General features: G+C 40.4%; 1 pseudogene; it reads left to right on the top strand.

Annotated features, from left to right (window-relative positions):
• The first annotated feature begins 8,918 nt into the window (after window positions 1–8,918).
• On the top strand, window positions 8,919–13,118 carry LOC136549396 (cyclin-B2-1-like; annotated as a pseudogene).
• Window positions 13,119–19,293: the final 6,175 nt, after the last annotated feature.

Below are 19,293 nucleotides of genomic sequence, written 5' to 3'. Positions count from 1 at the left end.
TTGGGCCGTGAGGCTTGCTGTGCCGTGAAGGGAGCAGGCGTGAGTGGGCCGGCGGGAGGAGACGGTCCACGACGCTGGAAAGCAAGGCCACGCCGGAAAAAAACGGAGGAGGAGGAGCAGTGGGCCTATGCGCACGGCTAGGCCAAAGGGAGGGAAGAAGGGCCGAGAGAGAGGCTGGGGTGAAGGAGAAGGCCAGGCGGGAGAAAACCATGGGCTAGAAGCAAGGCTTGCTCAATTTTTTTTCCAAATTTGATTTTCCTAATACTTTTTCAAATGGGGTTTAAATTCATTTGAACCTTGAATCAAAACCAAATTTAAATATCATTTAAATTATACTTTGAATTCAAAGTAAACTGAAAAATTTTGGTAAGTTTTCAAAAAATAAATTTTACACCTTTTTAAATTCTTTTATTTTCTAATTCTCTTTTCTTTCTCTTCTTTTACTTCAAAGCCATTTTTAATTTCATTTGCAAAAGCAATTTGAACCATTTTAAATTTTCAATCAAAACCACTCAACCAAATACATCAAATGCAAGGGCATGTATGCACAAACATATTGCTAAACCTTACGATAAATTTTAATTTAATGAAAAATTTTATTTTCTGAGGTTTTTATGAGCACAAAATTCATAAATGAATCATTTTAATCCTATTTTCATAAGTGTAAATTTTAGGGCGTTACAATTCTACCCCCCCTTAAGATGAATCTCGTCCCTGAGATTCAGACGACGTCGACTTGGAGATAGAGATACTTCGTCTCTAGATTCTTCTTTACTTCATCGTGTAGTTCCATCGTCTTGATAAGGATCCCACTTTACTTTGCATATCTGTTGACCTTACTCCAAGTAACTTATCAAACTGATTCCAAGATTCTGACAGGTACCTTGAACAATTCTCAGGTAACTCCAATCACTAGGCAACCTTTCCTTTTTAGTCCGTAATATCAATTCTCTTTCTTAAAATATTCACCTTCCAACGAAGGCTGACGAATCTCTTGGTCAGAAGGAGATTCTACTACCAATCTTCAAAACATTAAGGATTATGGTTAAGTTGCTCAAACTTGGAATACAATTCTTAGTCCTTGGTGTCATTCGAACCTTCTTAGCACAACTCTCCATTGCTAAGGGCATCGACCATGACTTTTGCTTCTCCAAGTGATAGCACTTTTCCAAGTCATAATTAATCTCATTCCAACAAGGATAACACAAGCTCAAGACCAACTTGGTGAAGATGTTTGGTAGATTCTTGTGATCCTCCTAGATGTCACTCTTGCTTCTAATAAGATATTACTTCCATGCTCCACAATGGATAACTCCAGATAACATGTTAGGTAGTTTAACTCACGCTTCCTTAATTAACTTAATGAACAAGCCCCTTCTTTTCTTCTCATATAAGGACACATTCCACACCCTAACAAGGTGCATCATTGTAGATATGAAGCTCTCATCTGGATCTGGCAAAGCTAATACATAGGTTTTACTTCAACCTCTTCTTGAACTCCTTCAAACATTTACCTGGGGTCTTTTGATCCAAACTAACTTAAAACCTCTTCCAGTAGCATTATCAGTATCTTGATGATCTTGGTTAAACCTCCCTTGAACCTTTAATCAAACCTCATTGAGACTCTGAACTTCTTTCACATCTTTGGGGTACCATCACGCTTCTACTGCGCAAACTAGAACGTAGGATACTTTATCTTGTAAATTCTTTAACTTGGCTACCCCCTTAAGAAAAGATAAACTAGGGGACACCAAAGTATAGCTTGCACCTCCTTCTAGATGAGATAACTAATATCAAGACATTCTGTCAACCCATTGATACTCTCGTGTAGGGGCAAGAACAAGAAACCTAAATTCCTCATGAGTAGAAAAATAGTAGTGTAGTAAAACAGCTGTAACTCCCATTCTGTTAATCCAATGAAGTTGTAGCTTATACCGTTGGAGAGCTTATAAAAGTTTCCCCAACTTCCTTATAGAACACTTTTCCAAATTCTGCAGTTCAGGTAGTCGAAAACAATGCACAAGAGAAACTGTTCAAGGTTTCAAACAGCACAGATCCATCGCCTTGTGATTTTCATAACTCCATAACCAAAATAGCTATCAGGCTAACTCTTGCGCTCAGAGAAAGATATTGAAGTCTACTGTTGTCTAGAATTTCCTCATGATTTTTGGTCATCTAAGATTAGAGATATAAGCCGAAGAGTGCAGGCTGCTCCAAAAAGACAGTATAGGGAAAACAGAAGAAAACCAAAACTTAACTATTTATTTCACTAATCCTTATACCTTAGGCCTATAAGCTAAATGAAATTGTGGGAACACCCAACAAGATCATTGCAATCATTACAAAGATTCAAAACAATCATAAGCATAATGACAATTCAACAAGCAATAAAGATGTACAATTCAATCATTGACTCAACTTGCGATACTATCATCTTCATTATGCTAGGGGTAACAATCTTAAGACTTATCTTCAGATTACGCAAGAAGATGATGAGAAATAGTTCTAAAAGCATATCAAATCAAGGAGTGAAGATGAGAACAAAGACTTTAAAATAAGCATCAAGGTAGAGATGAATAACAAGGGTAGAGATACAGTAGAGAAGAAAATATTCAAGGTTCATAGAACAAGGGTTTTTGTAGCAACGTCTAAACCTTAGAATGACCAGTTTCTAATAGGCTTACATCCTACAGTTAGCATTGCTCTGATACCACTTTGTAGCACACGGTTTTAAGAATAAAACCAGATACACACCATATGTGAGCCCAAAAAGTTGAATCTCAAATATAGCTACAAATAAGGGTAATATCAATAGACAATGCTCCATATATAACGTACTTAGTATAAAGAATATAACCTTAGATAGCAAACAGCGGAAAGACAACTCTGATCTTCTGGGGAAGACTCTAATTCCACAGAGACAACTAACTAGTTGATCATAAGCCTAATTCCTTCAAATTCTAGCAATCTGGTACCCATCCATGATTTTTATCCAAATAATTGAAAAGTAAAGCAAGAATAAGTACATGTCGTACTCAACAAATATAACATGTGGTTCATGAGGCTCAAAAGGCTGACACTGCTTTAACTACGATTAGCTTTTAATGAGTCATCTTTTAGCAATTGAGTAGCAACAAGTTTTTTACAAGCCCGTAAACACATGATCAGGTAAACATGAATAATGAATAGCATGAATAATAATCATTAGTGAGCATCTTTATCATCAGTATCATCAGTGTTTATCATCATTAACCATTAGTGATCATCTATTTCATAAATATTCCAAGGCCACTCGTGACCGAGAGCACGACTAATATACCAGTTTTACACTCTGCAGATGTTGTACACTTTCACTATGAGTCATGATTTACGGGCGGCCAACCTCTTGACCCACTACCAAGGAAGGTCGGCGGGGTTCACTATGAAGCCTTTCAAAGGTTCGTCTAACAAGTTAGGGCCATTAGATTCACTCGGCAAACAGATATAGAGCCCCCTTCCCGATGGCACAATGATACGCAGCCTATACTCATGGGGATAGAGGCCGCACTATACCCGATTCGTCAAGCCATTCTTATGCCAATAAAGGTAACCACTAACAAGCTAGAAAAGGTCCTCATACTGAGCTAAAGCTAGAGCCATATAGCCCTCACAGTTGTACTGTAAGTCCTGGATGATCACTTACAGATAAGTCCTTAGGGAGAGGAATCTAGAGGACCATAAAAACAACCCAATGCTCTAGCCCCCTTGTTCCATGTTGCTAAACAACATCTTTTTATGTTTATTGCATATACCATTAGTCAAGTTACAAGATCATTGTTGTAGTTGAGCACTAGCATGATACTACCCAATGCAATACCCCATAGGTAACAAGGCACAAGGTACAAAGTACTAGGAAATCCTTAGTGGTAGTCAAGGTAGACACATGCAGCATGAATTAAATGATGAAAGGTGTATATAACAACAAGGAAGATCCCAGGCTATACTTGCCTTAAACACCGATCCTTCAGTAAGCTTTAATCTTCAACGTTCTTCTTCTTCTTGATCACCACATATATCTCACTGACTAGACAAGGTAATAGAGCACCACACAAGCATCCATGCAATCATACATGAGGCAAACAATAGATCTAAATTAGAACAGTACACCACATATAAAATTAAGATGAAAAGTTTGTAAAACGAATCTATGTCTCGCTACGAACACACAGACACGAAAAGCACACTAATCGAAGCTACGGTTGAAAAGATACAACTACCGAGAGATCTACTCATTAAACTATTAACTTCATGTGTTTTAATTATATAAAAACATATATAAGATGTTTTATAGATAATATAAATTAAGTCAAGTTTAAGTTTGAATTATAATACTAAAGTAAAATAAATCATATTCTATTTATAAAACCCAATTACATAATTATTATTAAATTTAGAGTTTAAACCATGAAATTCCAGACATGGTAACCACTGTTACTAACGCATAGAGCTCGTCGCTATGAATCTAATGCAACTTGAATGAGCTAAAACAGAGTTAAAACGTAGAAGATATGATCTAAATAAGATTTCCTTTAATAAAATAATAGATTAAATCTAACCTTGAATTTGAAAAGTTGAAAACATGCTTAACAGTAGTATGAGCATGTAGATTATGAAATTATAAACCTAACACAAGTTGAACAGGTCAAATCGGAGTTAAAACGAAGAAGTTATGGCTAAAACAAAATCAGTGGTAAATGTGTAAAAAAGTGAAAACGTATTTTGGATCTAAACCGAGGAAACTACGCTTTCCAAAGAAGAAAATGCATCCTGAAAATACACTTTGGACCGCGGGTTTGAAAATAGAAAACTGGAGGGGCTCTTTTAAAAAAACCAGGGATGGCGGGTTGAGACTCAATTAGTTGTAATGGCCTTTTTGTAAAAACACCTGCGAAGGGGGTACGATCTAATTTGGACTCTTGATTTAAGATCGGACGGCTAAGAGCAGAGAGGGGGAGATGAGTTCGCCGACGGTGACATAAACGGCGCCGGCACCATGGCAGCAAAGGGAGCTCGACGGCGAAACTCGAAAACAGACTTAGGGTTCACGGTTTTCGATGGGGAAGGCACGGGAGGAGAGAGAGCGGCGGGGTGAATTCACCAAGTGCAACTATGGGGTCGGAGATAGCACGGAGATGGCGTGCAGATTCGGAGGGCGGACGGTGGATGGCGGCGCTGGGTTGTGGCGCGACTGCGATGACTCGGCGAGACGACTACAGTGTTGGAGCTTGGATTGGGAAGGCACGGGCGTGGGCATCCGCTATTTAAGGAGCTGGCATAGCTTGGGGCGCACGACATCGGCGGAGGACGAGGGCAGCACGAACACGGGCGGCGTCGGAGTCCAACTTCGGCATGGCGGGGAAGAAGGAGCGCCTGACTGGGCGGTCCCACCTATCAATGAAAGAAGGGGAGATGGCGGGTGTTAGAGAGAGCGCGGGCGCGGGGAGATGGAGCTGTGGGCTTGCGCGCACGGCTGGGCCAAAGGGAGGGAAGAAGGGCCGAGAGAGAGGCTGGGGTGAAGGAGAAAGCCAGGCGGGAGAAAACCATGGGCCAAAAGCAAGGCTTGCTCAATTTTTTTTTCAAATTTGATTTTCCTAATACTTTTTCAAATGGGGTTTAAATTCATTTGAACCTTGAATCAAAACCAAATTTAAATATCATTTAAATTATACTTTCAATTCAAAGTAAACTGAAAAATTTTGGTAAGTTTTCAAAAATTAATTTTTACACCTTTTTAAATTCTTTTATTTTCTAATTCTCTTTTCTTTCTCTTCTTTTACTTCAAAGCCATTTTTAATTTCATTTGCAAAAGCAATTTGAACCATTTTAAATTTTCAATTAAAACCACTCAACCAAATACATCGAATGCAAGGGCGTGTATACACAAACATGTTGCTAAACATTATGATGAATTTTAATTTAATGAAAATTTTTATTTTCCTAGGTTTTTATGAGCACAAAATTCATAAATGAATCATTTTAATCCTATTTTCAAAAGTGCAAATTTTAGGGTGTTACAAACACATACCGGCATACGCAATGTGTGGTGTGTATATATATATATATATATATATATATATATATATATATATATATATATATATATATATATATATATTTAGGGCGTATATGGCTCGACAAAGTGTATGTAGATGGAGTATATCATCATACTAGACCATCTAGGGTACTATGACAAGTATGTATGTATACTTAGGTATATGGTTATACTTATTTTATATGCTACTATCGTATTATATAATATATTAAAAACTATGTGCTCTTTTGAAAAAAAATTCACATATTAAAGATCTGGAGTATCTTAATATTAGTATGTCAACATACTCAAACTGATAAATGAGTATGTACATATACGCAACGTAATTTATTGATTATGGGAGTAACTACTTTCGGGAGTATATATATACTCAATCTATTCTAAATTATAAGACGTTTTGGCTTTTCTCACATAGATATATGCTATATATGTCTAGATACATAGTATATCTAGAAAAATTAAAATATCTTATAATTTAGAACGGAGGGTAGATAATAAAGAAATGGATGGATCGATTTATGTAAGCCATACATACGTGGGTACGTGGAAATAAAGTGGCAGAGATGAATATATATTGCAAAAATATTCATGTGACCGTTGTTGCCTGTTGGTTCGGTTCGTGTGGCTGAGTAAGTCCGATGGATTGCAGCCGTTCGTTCGTAGGCGCATTGGAATCCACGCTCTGGAGGGCTGGAACCACGGGTTTGGTCTTTGGGAGGAGGCGGCACACAGTTTTGCTCCCACGTACACGTAAGCAGTGACATTTTCATGTGCAGCGTCGTGCAATTTTTTTTCCATTTCATTTCATTTTCATATATATGCATGCGTACGCCGTCGCCATCATGAGCCGATCGATCCATGCATGCATATTATGGGATGGATCGATCTATCTATTGCGGTAACGTGGATGTTGCGTGGTCTCCAGATGAATTGAAGTCTCTGCTGGTCAGCTGGTGTACACGCATGCACGCATATAAGTGTATAGTACTCAGTTATGTAATACGTCGATCTGGTCTCTGTCGTCATATATCAAGTCCCAACGTAGCTAGTTTATTAGTAAATAAAAGCTGAATATTTGGATTGCATCGACATAGATCCACGTCGACTGCAGTACGTGCAACAACTAAAGACTACACCGACCTGCTGCATGCTCATCAAGTCCCTAGCAGCACGTCCCCGGCCAGTCCCCACAAGCAAATCTGTATGTGCAGACCACTGAGACCATCAGCAAGCAGCAGGTATTTTGGCCATTGGGTGCATGGTATGGTGAGTGTTTTTACTATACCTTGGCTGCATATTGCAAATGGCTCGATCGACCGCCTCGACGGTTTCTCGTAAACAATGCGTCAATGCACATTGCAGATGTTAGTATATACTACCTCGTTCCCAGAAAAAAAATGTAAATCTCGTTTTTCGAGGTAAGATTAGTGCATATGTGAAATTGCATATTTACTACTCCTCCATCATTCTCCTCATAGGTAGAAACTGAAAAATAATCATTGCATTGTAGAATGTTCTTCTCATGGAAAGATAAAGTAGTGGTATTTTAATAGGTAGGTCCCATTAGAAAAGTTAATCTCATGTCTACAATTACATTCTTCTTGAGACAAGATTTGAAATATATACATGATTACATTCTTTTTGGAGGGAGTATATGCTCCCTTCGTTTTATTGTATAGGTCGTTTTGATTGGCATTTCTAAATATACAATTTTTATTATGTATCTAACTATATTATATATTTAGATATATAGCAAAAGCTATGTACTTAGAAAAGCCAAAATAATCTGTTACTTGGAATAAAAGCTGGTATATTTTAAGATCAGTGTCCGGGAGTCTGGGACGTAGATATTTCGTGAGACATATATGCACTGTAACTCTGATTTCATCAATTTCTGCAGTAATATATATATATATATATATATATATATATATATATATATATATATATATATATATATATATATATATATATATATATAGAGGGAGAGGCTATTCAGTAGCCGGCTACAAAATAAGTTATTCTGTAGCCACCTCCATTTACTATAATTTTATATACTAATTTACCATAATATAAATACATATTTACGATAGTTGGGTTACTATAACACATGGGGATATTTACCATAACGTTATATTAAACCACTTAGTAAGGAGTTACTATAATCTCGTAAAATAACATAGTAATTATCGTAACTCAAAGTGGCTACAGAATAAGTTATTCTGTAGCCAGCTACAGGATAGTAGTTATATATATATATATATATATATATATATATATACACGTGCGCGTACAAAAGCTGTTGTTACTGTTATCCTGTAACATCTTTACTGAAAAATTAGGCGGGAGATCGACTTTATATATGTGGGGTTGCCCGGAGTTTATCGCAGGTACGGTGCATGGCATACGCTATGCATGCAATGCAATCAGATAACCCCACGTACTACCGCTCTCAAGCTATCTGTCCATGCATGTATCGGTCAATGTCCACAATCCAACACTGCTTTGACATTCTTGTGCACCACATGTATGCACTACTGGAATCTCGCTTTTTTCTGAGGGTGATAAATTTTTCTGTACGTTTTTTTTGATACGCATAGAAAAATTACGATTTTTCTGTCGGTTCCAAAATATCCCGACAGAAAAATACGAGAACCCACAGAAAAATTGTATGATTTTTTGACAATACACACACGGAAAAACTCAGCACTCACAGAAAAATACAATTTATTCTATCGGTTCTTTAAAAACGCACAGAAAAAAAAACATGTGCACGCACAGAAAAATCCAACCCTAACCTGTCAGCCGTCGTGCCCCCAAACACCCTCTCACGCACGCAGTAGACCGCGCCCCCTCCCTCACTCTCTCCTTTCAGCGCCGCGCCCCTCCCTCTGTGACTCAGCGCGGGGGGCTCCTCCCCTCCCCGAGCAGCGCCGCCACTCCTCCCTCTCCCTCTTCATCGACGCAGCGGGCGCGGCCCCTCTCCTTCACCCCCGACGCCGGATCTGTCTCCCTCTTCACCCTTCACCCGAGCAGCGCATCCGGATTCGTCGCCGCCGCCGCCGACCAAGCATATCCGCGCCCTCCCCCTTCTTCTCCCCCGTCGGCGCCCCTCCCCTCCCCCTTCTTCTTCCCCGGCAGGTGCCCCTCCCCTCCCCCTTCTTCACCCGGTCAGATCCGGCCCTCCCTCTCCCGGATCCGGTCAGTGGCTGCGGCGGTGGCGGTGGTGGCCGGTGGTGGCGGCGGCCCTTCCTTCCCCCTTCTTCTCCCCCGCCGGCGCCCCTCCCCTCCCCCTTCTTCTTCCCCGGCGGGTGCCCCTCCCCTCCCCTTCTGTATCGCAGTGATGGGGAGCCAGGCATCCGAGGTGGGTGAGGGCGGCTGCCCGGGCTGATCTCCTCTTGGATTGTTTGCTGCGTCGCGAGCCCATGGTTTCTGATCTCCTGATTTGTGCAGAGATGGGGAGCCGGCGCGCCCTCACGGACATCAAGAACCTCGTCGAGGTTGCCCCGTACCCCTGCGCCGTCGCCAAGAAGCCCATGCTGCAGTAATCTCCTGCCCCAAGATCGTGCCTTTTTCGTGGTTCTTGGGGTCCAAATCTGTTTATCAGCGGCGTTCCTTTCTTCTCTCCAGGAAGAGAAGGGACGAAAAGAAGACAGCGTTGCCAAGCAGCCGGCCCATGACAAGGTTAGGACGCGTGCTAGCTGTTCTTGCACCTCTGACGTTTCTTGCAGGCTTTGATTTGATCTGGGTATTGCTTTGGTTGTTCAGGAAATTTGCTGCCTCCTTGGCGAGCAAAGAGCATCCTGAATGGCACCGTTGATATCGACGTGGACCTCTACGAGCCGGTCGACGATAGTGACAGTGACATCGACATGGTATTCGCACTTCTGATTTGTGCTCTTGCTCAGAAATGGATGGGTTTTGAGCATCTTTGCCATGGCTCTGGCTTACTGTTATGTTTGGCAATGCAGGGTGAGACAGAGAACAAGGACATGAACCAAGATGAATCGCTCATGGATATTGACAGTGGAGACTCGGGGAACCCGCTTGCAGCAACAGAATATGTTGAAGAGCTTTACAAGTTCTACAGAGAAAATGAGGTGGTTTATTGTCAGACGATGCTTATCTTGTTCCTTTTTGGTAGATAGTAATCTCAAATCATGAATTCTGAATTTTTGGATGAATATCTCGAATGCGCAGATGCTTTATCTATAATGTGCTTATAAGAATGAGCAAGTTCCTTTGTGAAACTGAATAAATTAGACCAGAAACCTGTAAGGATCATTCTACTTCAGACAAGAATCTTAACTGCAGTATGGTATAATGTGGAAATGCACGCCTAATGTTAATTATATCTTTTATGCACTTTAAGCAACTAATCTAAAGAAAAAAAATGTCAACATGTTTTGAATCGAATGATACTGATATAGCACATTGGTCCACCTCACAGCCAGGAATAGGTAACTATTGTGCTAGTTGTCATGTGCAACACATTGGAAAGTTATGATGCGCTAAAATCATCACTGCATTGTACGATTGGAACCGCTTCATCTGTTATACAACTGTGAAAGCTACAACAGTTCATAATGTCTTTGTACTACTAAAATTGGTTCCTTCAGTATTTTTGAAGCAAATCATGGTCACCAGAATGAAACTTATTGCCGACTAATCTTACATTCACAAAGACTTACGCAGGCTTCTACTATCTTGGACTTTTCTATTGCAGCTTCTATTATCTTTTCAGTATTACCAATGTGGTGCTTTATGCAGGCTAAGAGTTGCGTAAGACCTGATTACATGTCCAGTCAACAAGATATAAACTCAAAGATGAGAGCAATTCTGATTGACTGGCTGATTGAGGTACAAAAAGCATGGACCTTACAAATTGTTCTGATCTGAAACTGCATGTTTTAATATTTTTGCTGGTTCTTTTGCAAGGTTCACTACAAGTTCGATCTGATGGATGAGACACTCTTTCTTACAGTAAACATAATAGATAGATTCTTGGAAAAGGAAGTGGTTCCAAGGAAGAAGCTACAACTGGTTGGAGTCACAGCTATGCTTCTTGCTTGCAAATATGAGGTCTCAGTTCCAGTTGTTGAGGACCTTGTGCTCATTTCTGACCGTGCCTACACAAAAGGGCAAATTCTAGAAATGGTAATCCACTAAATACAATTTGCACTCACACTGAATTCATGCTTGGTTCTTTTATACTGCATTATCTAAACGTACAATGATCATAGAAGCAAATAAGTAACATTTCCTTACAGCAGACATGGATCTTTTACTGCAAAATTGCACTTATATCCTTTCTACATAAGTGGAACATGACAGAGTTTCTTTTCTATTAGCTCAGTTCAATAGAGCTCTGTGATTTTTGCATTGCTATTTGTAGAAGAACATGACTTTTTAATTCAATATATTAGCTAAGCTGACACCTGTATCTGAGCTTGTTTTTGTGCTCCGATTGATGCTAAGAGTTAGGACTTGAATGGTTGTGCAGTTGTACCAAATGCTGCTGTAGTTGGCAGATGCATGTAATCTTTGGCAAGTGATACCTCTTGTAAAGCCAAAGGTGCAACCTGCATGTGGTAAGTCTCATTTGTTACTTCCACTATTTCATCTCGAACATACAGTGCGTACTAGGAATTTGTGGAATCAATGTTCACAAGTTTTGACCAATAATTACTCAAAATTTGAACATGTTTAGTCTACAAGAGTTGCACCACTAGATTCCTACTTGGAATATCATTAATACCGATATTGATTTTGTATCGATCGGTAATATACTCTATGAGAGATTAATGGTCCAAGTGTAGTATGGTTTACTTTCTCCAAACATAATACACCCTATATTTTGGGATAGAGGGAGTATTAGTATAAGTAAATTATGCTAAATCTAGTAGGCAACTGATCCTTGAGTTAGAAATATTTGTTGAGTGGTGCTCACAGAAGGCCTCTACAAATGGGGTTTCTGTCTTGTAGTGAAAAAAGATGTCAGAGTGAAGGCACTTGAAGCAGCTGAAGAAAAAACAGGAACAGAAGAAGAAAAGAGGTGCTAATGTGGCAACAAGGAAGAGGCAGAGGGATGAGGAGGAAAGGAGGGAAAAGGAGAGAGAAAAGAAATGCATTGAAGAAGCTTGAAAACAACAGACGCCACCTATGGAAAGAAAGCATGCCAACAATGTCAAAGAAGCTCGTCCAGAAGCTCATGTGAGTAGAAGCTATATTGTTTATGTCTACCAAGTGTTCCTTAATATGATAAATATTTGTTACTAAGCATTTAAGTCGTTGCAGGATAATAAGGAGCAGCAGAAGAATTTGGCTAAAGCGGCGAAAGTCCCAGTAAAAGTTGATGAAATGACAGGCCTTGGAGGAAAGGCCACTAACAGTCACAATGAAATGGTTGTGATAACCGATGAGAGGCCTGCAATTTTTGGATCTCATTGTCAGAAAAATATCCCAAACAGTATTGAGGAGGTATGTTCTAGTCTTCACTTAGCTTTATCTTAGAAAGAACCTTGCGAGATCTTAAGTCTTAGAAAGTGCTGGGATACAAAGATGACATATTATTTTTTGATGGGGAAAATGATGGAGATTCTCCAATTGGGCTACTTTGATTTCATTTGGTAGTGTTATTTCACTTCAGTGTCAGCAAAGGTTCTAATTGCGAATGCTATGCTCTATGGTTTGTTGAACTTTTGTAGTCATACCAGCAGTTCTCAGCTTTCATGAGATCTCAGTCAATGCTTGATCTGCAGGATGTGATAGACTCAACTGCCATGGTCACTCCCAGGGACAAGCGCATGAAGAATTAGCAAAAGTTGAATAGTTTCAGGGACAAGCGCATGAAGAACTATCAAGAGCTGAATCTTGGTTAGTCCGAGGGATTTGAATGTATGGATGCCGGAACATTTGGACATCATCTATTACCTATGAATGTGCTGAACATTTAGACACCTATGAATGTATTTATTATGTTGTGATGTGTCATGAAATTACTATATGGACAATATATATTTTAATACGTTGTTGCTACTGTTTTAAAATATTTTTTTTGTGTGTTTAACTCTTTTTTCCTGTGAGGCTGGCTACACAGAAATATTATTTTTAATCTGGACGAAATGAATTTTTCTGTGAGTTCAACTAGATCGACAGAAAAAATATGTGTTTTTCTGTGCGTTTATTTTATTTTTCTGTGTGGATTAACACACAGAAAAATTAGTTTTAATCTGGGCCAACATAATTTTTCTGTGTGTGTGAGACTCACAGAAAAATTGTTTCTGACGGGGAACTCACAGAAAAATTAGATTTTTCTGTCATTATATTTTCGTGGGTATTTTTCTAAGGGTACATCGTCAGAAAAATATTTTTCTGACGGCATTCGCATTTTTCTGTGTGTTTTTACACACAGAAAAATGTGAGTTTCCAGTAGTGATGCACAAAGCCATTATTGCATACTGCGAGGGCTACCTAGCTATGTATGCTAGCTAGTACTATTTAATTACACACGAACGCATACATCATCATATTATATATTTGCATGGACGAAACAAAATGGGTCAGAATGAGTGGACAATCATGCTGCAAACAAAGCATCGGTCAGGACCGAGCTGGAGAGGACACGTGGATGTGCACGTGTCAACATGGCATTTTATGTGCATTCGATTTCCCATATTATAATAAAATGAAAGGTGGCGAAGATAGCTAGTCGTCGACCGATCACTACCTAGCTTAGGTTATCCATGCATAGTGATGGATGATGCACAGAGATATATAGCCTATTTGAGTGGAGTCCGCAGTGATTACCTGTGATGATTTTGTTTAATTAGTCGGGGGATTCCATGACAAAAAGAGACTTTAGTCGGTGGATTAGATTTTCTATTACGTGTGTGCTAAACTAATAACGATGTGGGTTGGATTACGTGCGTATGTATATGTACGCGTGCAGGACCACATAGTGGAATCGATATGATCACAGGTAGCTCCTCCCTTTCAAATTATAAATGGTTCTACCGTTTATAGATATATACCATTTTGCTACCCATCCATCATATCTAAACATTATGTGTAGATATGATATATACTTAAAGCCAAATAGAAGTATTTGGAAAAGCTAAAACGACTTATAATTGAAATGGTGGGGTAGTAAAGAACTAACATCTTTCCGGGGAGTGGTGATATATAACGTATATCTACTTTTTTAGCTACATAAACATTTAGCAATTAGCATTGTCCCATGTGTCAATGTCGGTTTCTTTTAAACCACTAGTGATGAGGTATCACTACTAGATCTAATCATCACTATAAACTGCCAGTGCTAATAGCACCATGGTGGTGTTAAGATCAAGACCGACATTTTAATCAAATTGGATTTTATAAGCCGGGCACTCATGTCCACTCTCCTCTCCCTCCTTGTACTTCCTCCTATTCGATCCGATCCTCTTCCTCCCTCATTCTTTTTCTCCCGACCGCTCCCCTCTCCCTCTCTCCTCCCCGATCTCGCCCCCAAGGAAACTATTGACACCAATGATGAAGAGAAAGGCTCCACTGATGACTCTACCCCTCCTCTATCTCCCACACCGACACTCTTGACCCTCTTCCATTCACCCTCAATCCCTTCATCTCCATTCCCTTTTCGGCCCACTCCCTCCCCTTTTTCTCAGATCTCCCTCGATGGCACTCTATTGCCCTCTCACAGGCAGAGAGTTGCTCACTTTGGCAGTTAGGAGTAGCGGTGGCATGTGGGTAGATCATATGTGGAGAAGCAAGCAATGATGTCTGCGCATGGGGTACATTTGGAGGAGCGGTTGTTCTGTGGATGGAAGAGAGGTAGGAGTGTGTGGGGCGAGGAGTGGGTAGTGGTGCACGGGTGGAAGAGCGCCAACAACACATTGCGATAAGTGAGCAGTGGCACGCATGATGAGTACACTACTAGATATTTGGCCTAATGCCACGTGACAAAATCGCAACGCCACTAACTTGGGTGCAATAGGTAGGTCTGTATTGCAACTTTTCAATAAAATGGTGGCAATATGTGACTAAATTACCACAAATAAATTGTGTTGCAATATGTGTGGTTTTCGTTGCAATAGGAAGATGCTCCCACAACCATTTTTTGGATTGTGTTGCAATTGGTTGGGAGTATTGCCATGGCGCGATGGAGTTGCATTAGTATTGATTTTTGTTGCAATTATTTGGTTTTATTGCAACTATATTGGTTTTGGTTGCAATAATCTTCGGTGGTTATTGCACCGAATATTTCCATTCGAGGCAATAACATGTTTCTATTTTCACGGTTTTGTTGGGTTGTAATGCAATTGCTATATCCTTATTGCAACTAGAATCCTAAACGGATGAAGTAACATGTTACTGTTGCCATGGTTAAGTGGTGTTGTTGTAGGTACTTGTTTCTGGTGGGCCTTTGGGTAGGGTTTAGCAGCATTCACTACTATAAGATGGACTTGTTGTCCTGGGCGGTAACGGCCTTTAGTCCCGATTACCGTGCCGGGACAACGATCCCGGGACTAAAGGTGGAACCTTCAGTCCCGGGTCATCGAGCCGGGACTAAAGAGGGACCTTTAGTCCCGGTTCGTGTTACCAACCGGGACTAAAGGCCCTCCAGCCGAGCAAATGTGGCCGCATCCTTTAGTCCCGGTTGGTAACCCCAACCGGAACTAAAGGTTCCTTTTCTTTTTCTTTTTTTTGTTTAATTTGTTTTCAGTTCAGTTACACATATTTGTTTAATATATAATATATTTTTATGTATGTATTCTACGCTGCTAATATAAATACACGCACGCATATAATTACATCTAATTCTCATCTCGAGCATTATTATATTCGAATAAAGTATAAAACTATATATATTATAGATATATATGTATATATACAACACTTTCATAATCTTGTTCTAAAAAATAACGATATCATTAAACATTTAATTTACATCATTTATTCCTTAGGATTAAAGTAGAACTCGCCGTTGGGATTTAGCACTTTTTTTGGAAGAAATCCTGCTATTGACTCTTGAACTGCTTTTAGATGGTCTTTTTGCATGACCCTTTGTTTCAACCATTCAGTCTTGCATTTGAAATAAAAGGAAAAGTATTAATACATATATATATATATATTCATTTAAAAATAAATAAAAAATTGATATATACGTACTCTGAGGACATCTTTAGGAGTTCTTCTTATGTGTGCAGTGATAAATTCACAAACGTAGTATCCACACAAGTTATTACCTGGTTTCCTACCGCAAACACCACTGTACGAGAAGAAGATTATTCTCATCATCTCACACGTAAATTGAAGTATGATATAGTAATTAAACACGTGGGGCACACAAGTTATTACCTGGTTCCTGCCGCAAACACCACTGTACGAGAAGAAGATTATTCTCATCATCTCACACGTAAATTGAAGTACGATATAGTAATTAAACACGTGGGGAAGTATATATAGTACAACTTACTGGTATTTCAACTACATTAAGTGGTGCCTTGCAATCCTTGCAGTGTTGCCAAATAAACTCTTTCCAAACCCTGTGCGACCAATAATGTACGATCGTTAATAAATTATGGCAAAGTCTATTAAATAATAGTTGTGCACCAGAGATCAAAATTACCCCTAGATAATGTCTATCATATCTTGGTATAGTGCCCGCTCTTTTCTCAACGAGTCCAAGATTACTAACCGACTTGAGTTTAACTCAATGACAATGAGTATCTAGTGAAACCTGCATTGGTTTATATACACACGTACATACATATAAGTTGTATTGATATTACATAAAATGTGTAGGCTACATTATTATTAACACTTACTCAAAGTTGTACGGGAAAAGTATTGTTGTCTTGTCGTGCTGCTTCACGAAGAACCTCATGATATTCGTCTGTGCTTTAGATACCCAGAGCTCCTTGACAATAATATCGGTTTTGAATACGATATAAGGATCAATGAAGCCAACACTGGTGTCTTGTATTCTTTGGAGCTCTAACATCTGGAATCTGTATATAAATATAAGTTACATGTGAGGATAATTATATACATGTACGCATGGAAGTGAGTTTATTAAATAAAAGTAAGAATCACTTACAAACAAAAGGAGCTAATGATTGATTTGTCCAGAGCGTCCAAGTGGTATAGTTGATGCAATTCTTCGAAACTAATATGTAAGATGTCATCGCCACGGAAGTAATGATGGTCTCTAAATTTGACAAAGATCCATTGCTGACCCCTGCCACACGCCTGCATGTACCACTTGTTGAGCAAGTACATTTACGTACCCAATTCATTCAGAGCCGTAGGGTTGTACAGACTTTTGCCAAATTTATAAGTCTTCCAAGTATCAACTTCTAGGTTCTGGATTGGAGTTTTGCCCGTCAATTGATCCAAGGTTAAACCAGTTAGTTCAAAAAAAGCATTAAGGTCTTGAACCGACACTTCTCCAGAGTTGTCTGATCGATAGACTTCTATGTTGGAACCATATTCATTAGCAACAACAAGATTTTGCATTGGTTGCTTCTGTTGTCCGAGCTGTGAGACATCCTTCCCTAATGCTCTTTTCCTTTTCTTATGTGCATCATGTGACTTCATGAGGGAGCGGTCATAGTCTGATAGTGGCGGAGGCTTACGAACTTCAAGCATCTTTTTCTTGTGAGCTTCGACCTTCTGCCTCAACAGATCTCGTGGTATGTAAAAGTACGGCTTCTCCTTAAGCTTTGCTTGTCTCTGCTTTTGGATATCTATAAAAAAATCTTTCACTTTTTTGTCTTCTTCAGCTGCTATTTGCTCATCAGTCTTTTCAGGAAGTATTTCTTGAGAAATAACTCTTTTTTTCGGGGTCTTCTTTGCCGCCGAGACCTTAGACGTCTTTGTAGTGCGTCGCTGTGGAGGGGGTGGGGGCGCTGTTGGAGACCGGCGTGGAGGCGATGAGGCCGGTGTTGGAGTCCGGCGTGGAGGCGTTGGAGATTGTTGTGGAGGCGGTGGGGCTGGTGTAGGAGTTGAAGATCGTTGTGGAGGCAATGGGGCCGGTGTAGGAGTTGGAGATCACCGTGGGGATGAAGTCGTCTCGCCCCCCGCGACGCTGTGATGAGATGAGGAATGAATGATTGGGCTAGGCTAGGGGGAGACCCTGATACAAAAACAAGTTGTGGGTCAATTATTTTTGAAGCCAATATAAAATTAATGGAAAATAATATTTCATTCACTTTTATTCGTACCTAGGGTGAGGTAGGGGAAGCGGTGGCGCCCCAGGAATGATGATGAAGCATTTGCGCCATTGAATAAATGTCTTCTCTGCTTCTCCTAGTGTCTTCTCCCCATCACCGCCTTCAATGTCAAGGGGAACATTGTTGTAACATTTGAGCACTCTATCGACCGAGACGCTAGCATATCCAGGTTGAATAACTGACCCATGGATTCTTGGTGTCTTCGTTCGGTCTATTGGAGATACAACCTCGACAGCCACCATGATTGATGCATTATTACCATCTGGAATGTGCAGCTCACATGTTGTTAGAGGCTCGGTAATGTCATCAACAGGGATGCGCAACCCAGCGTCACCTTGAATAACTGGCAGCTCCGTGGAATCACAACTGCTTTTCATCTGACCAACGGGGCTAATGGTGACTCCTGACGTTGATTGCGATTGCATTTGACTCATTGCTAGCTGCACTTGCCTCTTGATCTCCTCCTGCATTCTTGCCTCAAGAGATTTTTCTCGTTCACGTGATTCAAGCAATGCTTGTCGTGACTCATTAACAAATTGCTCCAATACACGGATTCGGTCTGCCTCCTCATCCTTCTTTCTCTGGCGGCTTCTGTAGGTATCCTTGTCTGCTGGAAATGCTTGTAGCCATGGAACCGCCGTGGCTCCGTCACGGCTAGGGATGCGCGCATCTGCGTGGGGGTGCCGTCCGCGCGGGACGGGACGGGACGGGACGGGACGCACCGCCGCCAGAGACCCTGCCGAGCGAGTGGGATGGGCGCCGCCGCCTCTGGATTCTGGAACCGCTGCTGTCGACGGGATGGCCATGCGCCGATGAGAAGGGGCGCGGAGGGGCCGAGGATGGACCGCGGTGAGGGCTGTCGCCGCCGCCTCAGGAGGCACCGGAATTTTTTTTCCGAATCCAAATGCGGAGGAGAGAGAAGTAATATAGGACCGATTGTTTAGGCCATCGGTTAATGGATCCACA

This window comes from Miscanthus floridulus, chromosome 4, assembly GCF_019320115.1.
Source record: "Miscanthus floridulus cultivar M001 chromosome 4, ASM1932011v1, whole genome shotgun sequence".
NCBI lineage: Eukaryota > Viridiplantae > Streptophyta > Magnoliopsida > Poales > Poaceae > Miscanthus > Miscanthus floridulus.
This window is presented reverse-complemented; position numbering and strand designations above follow the sequence as displayed.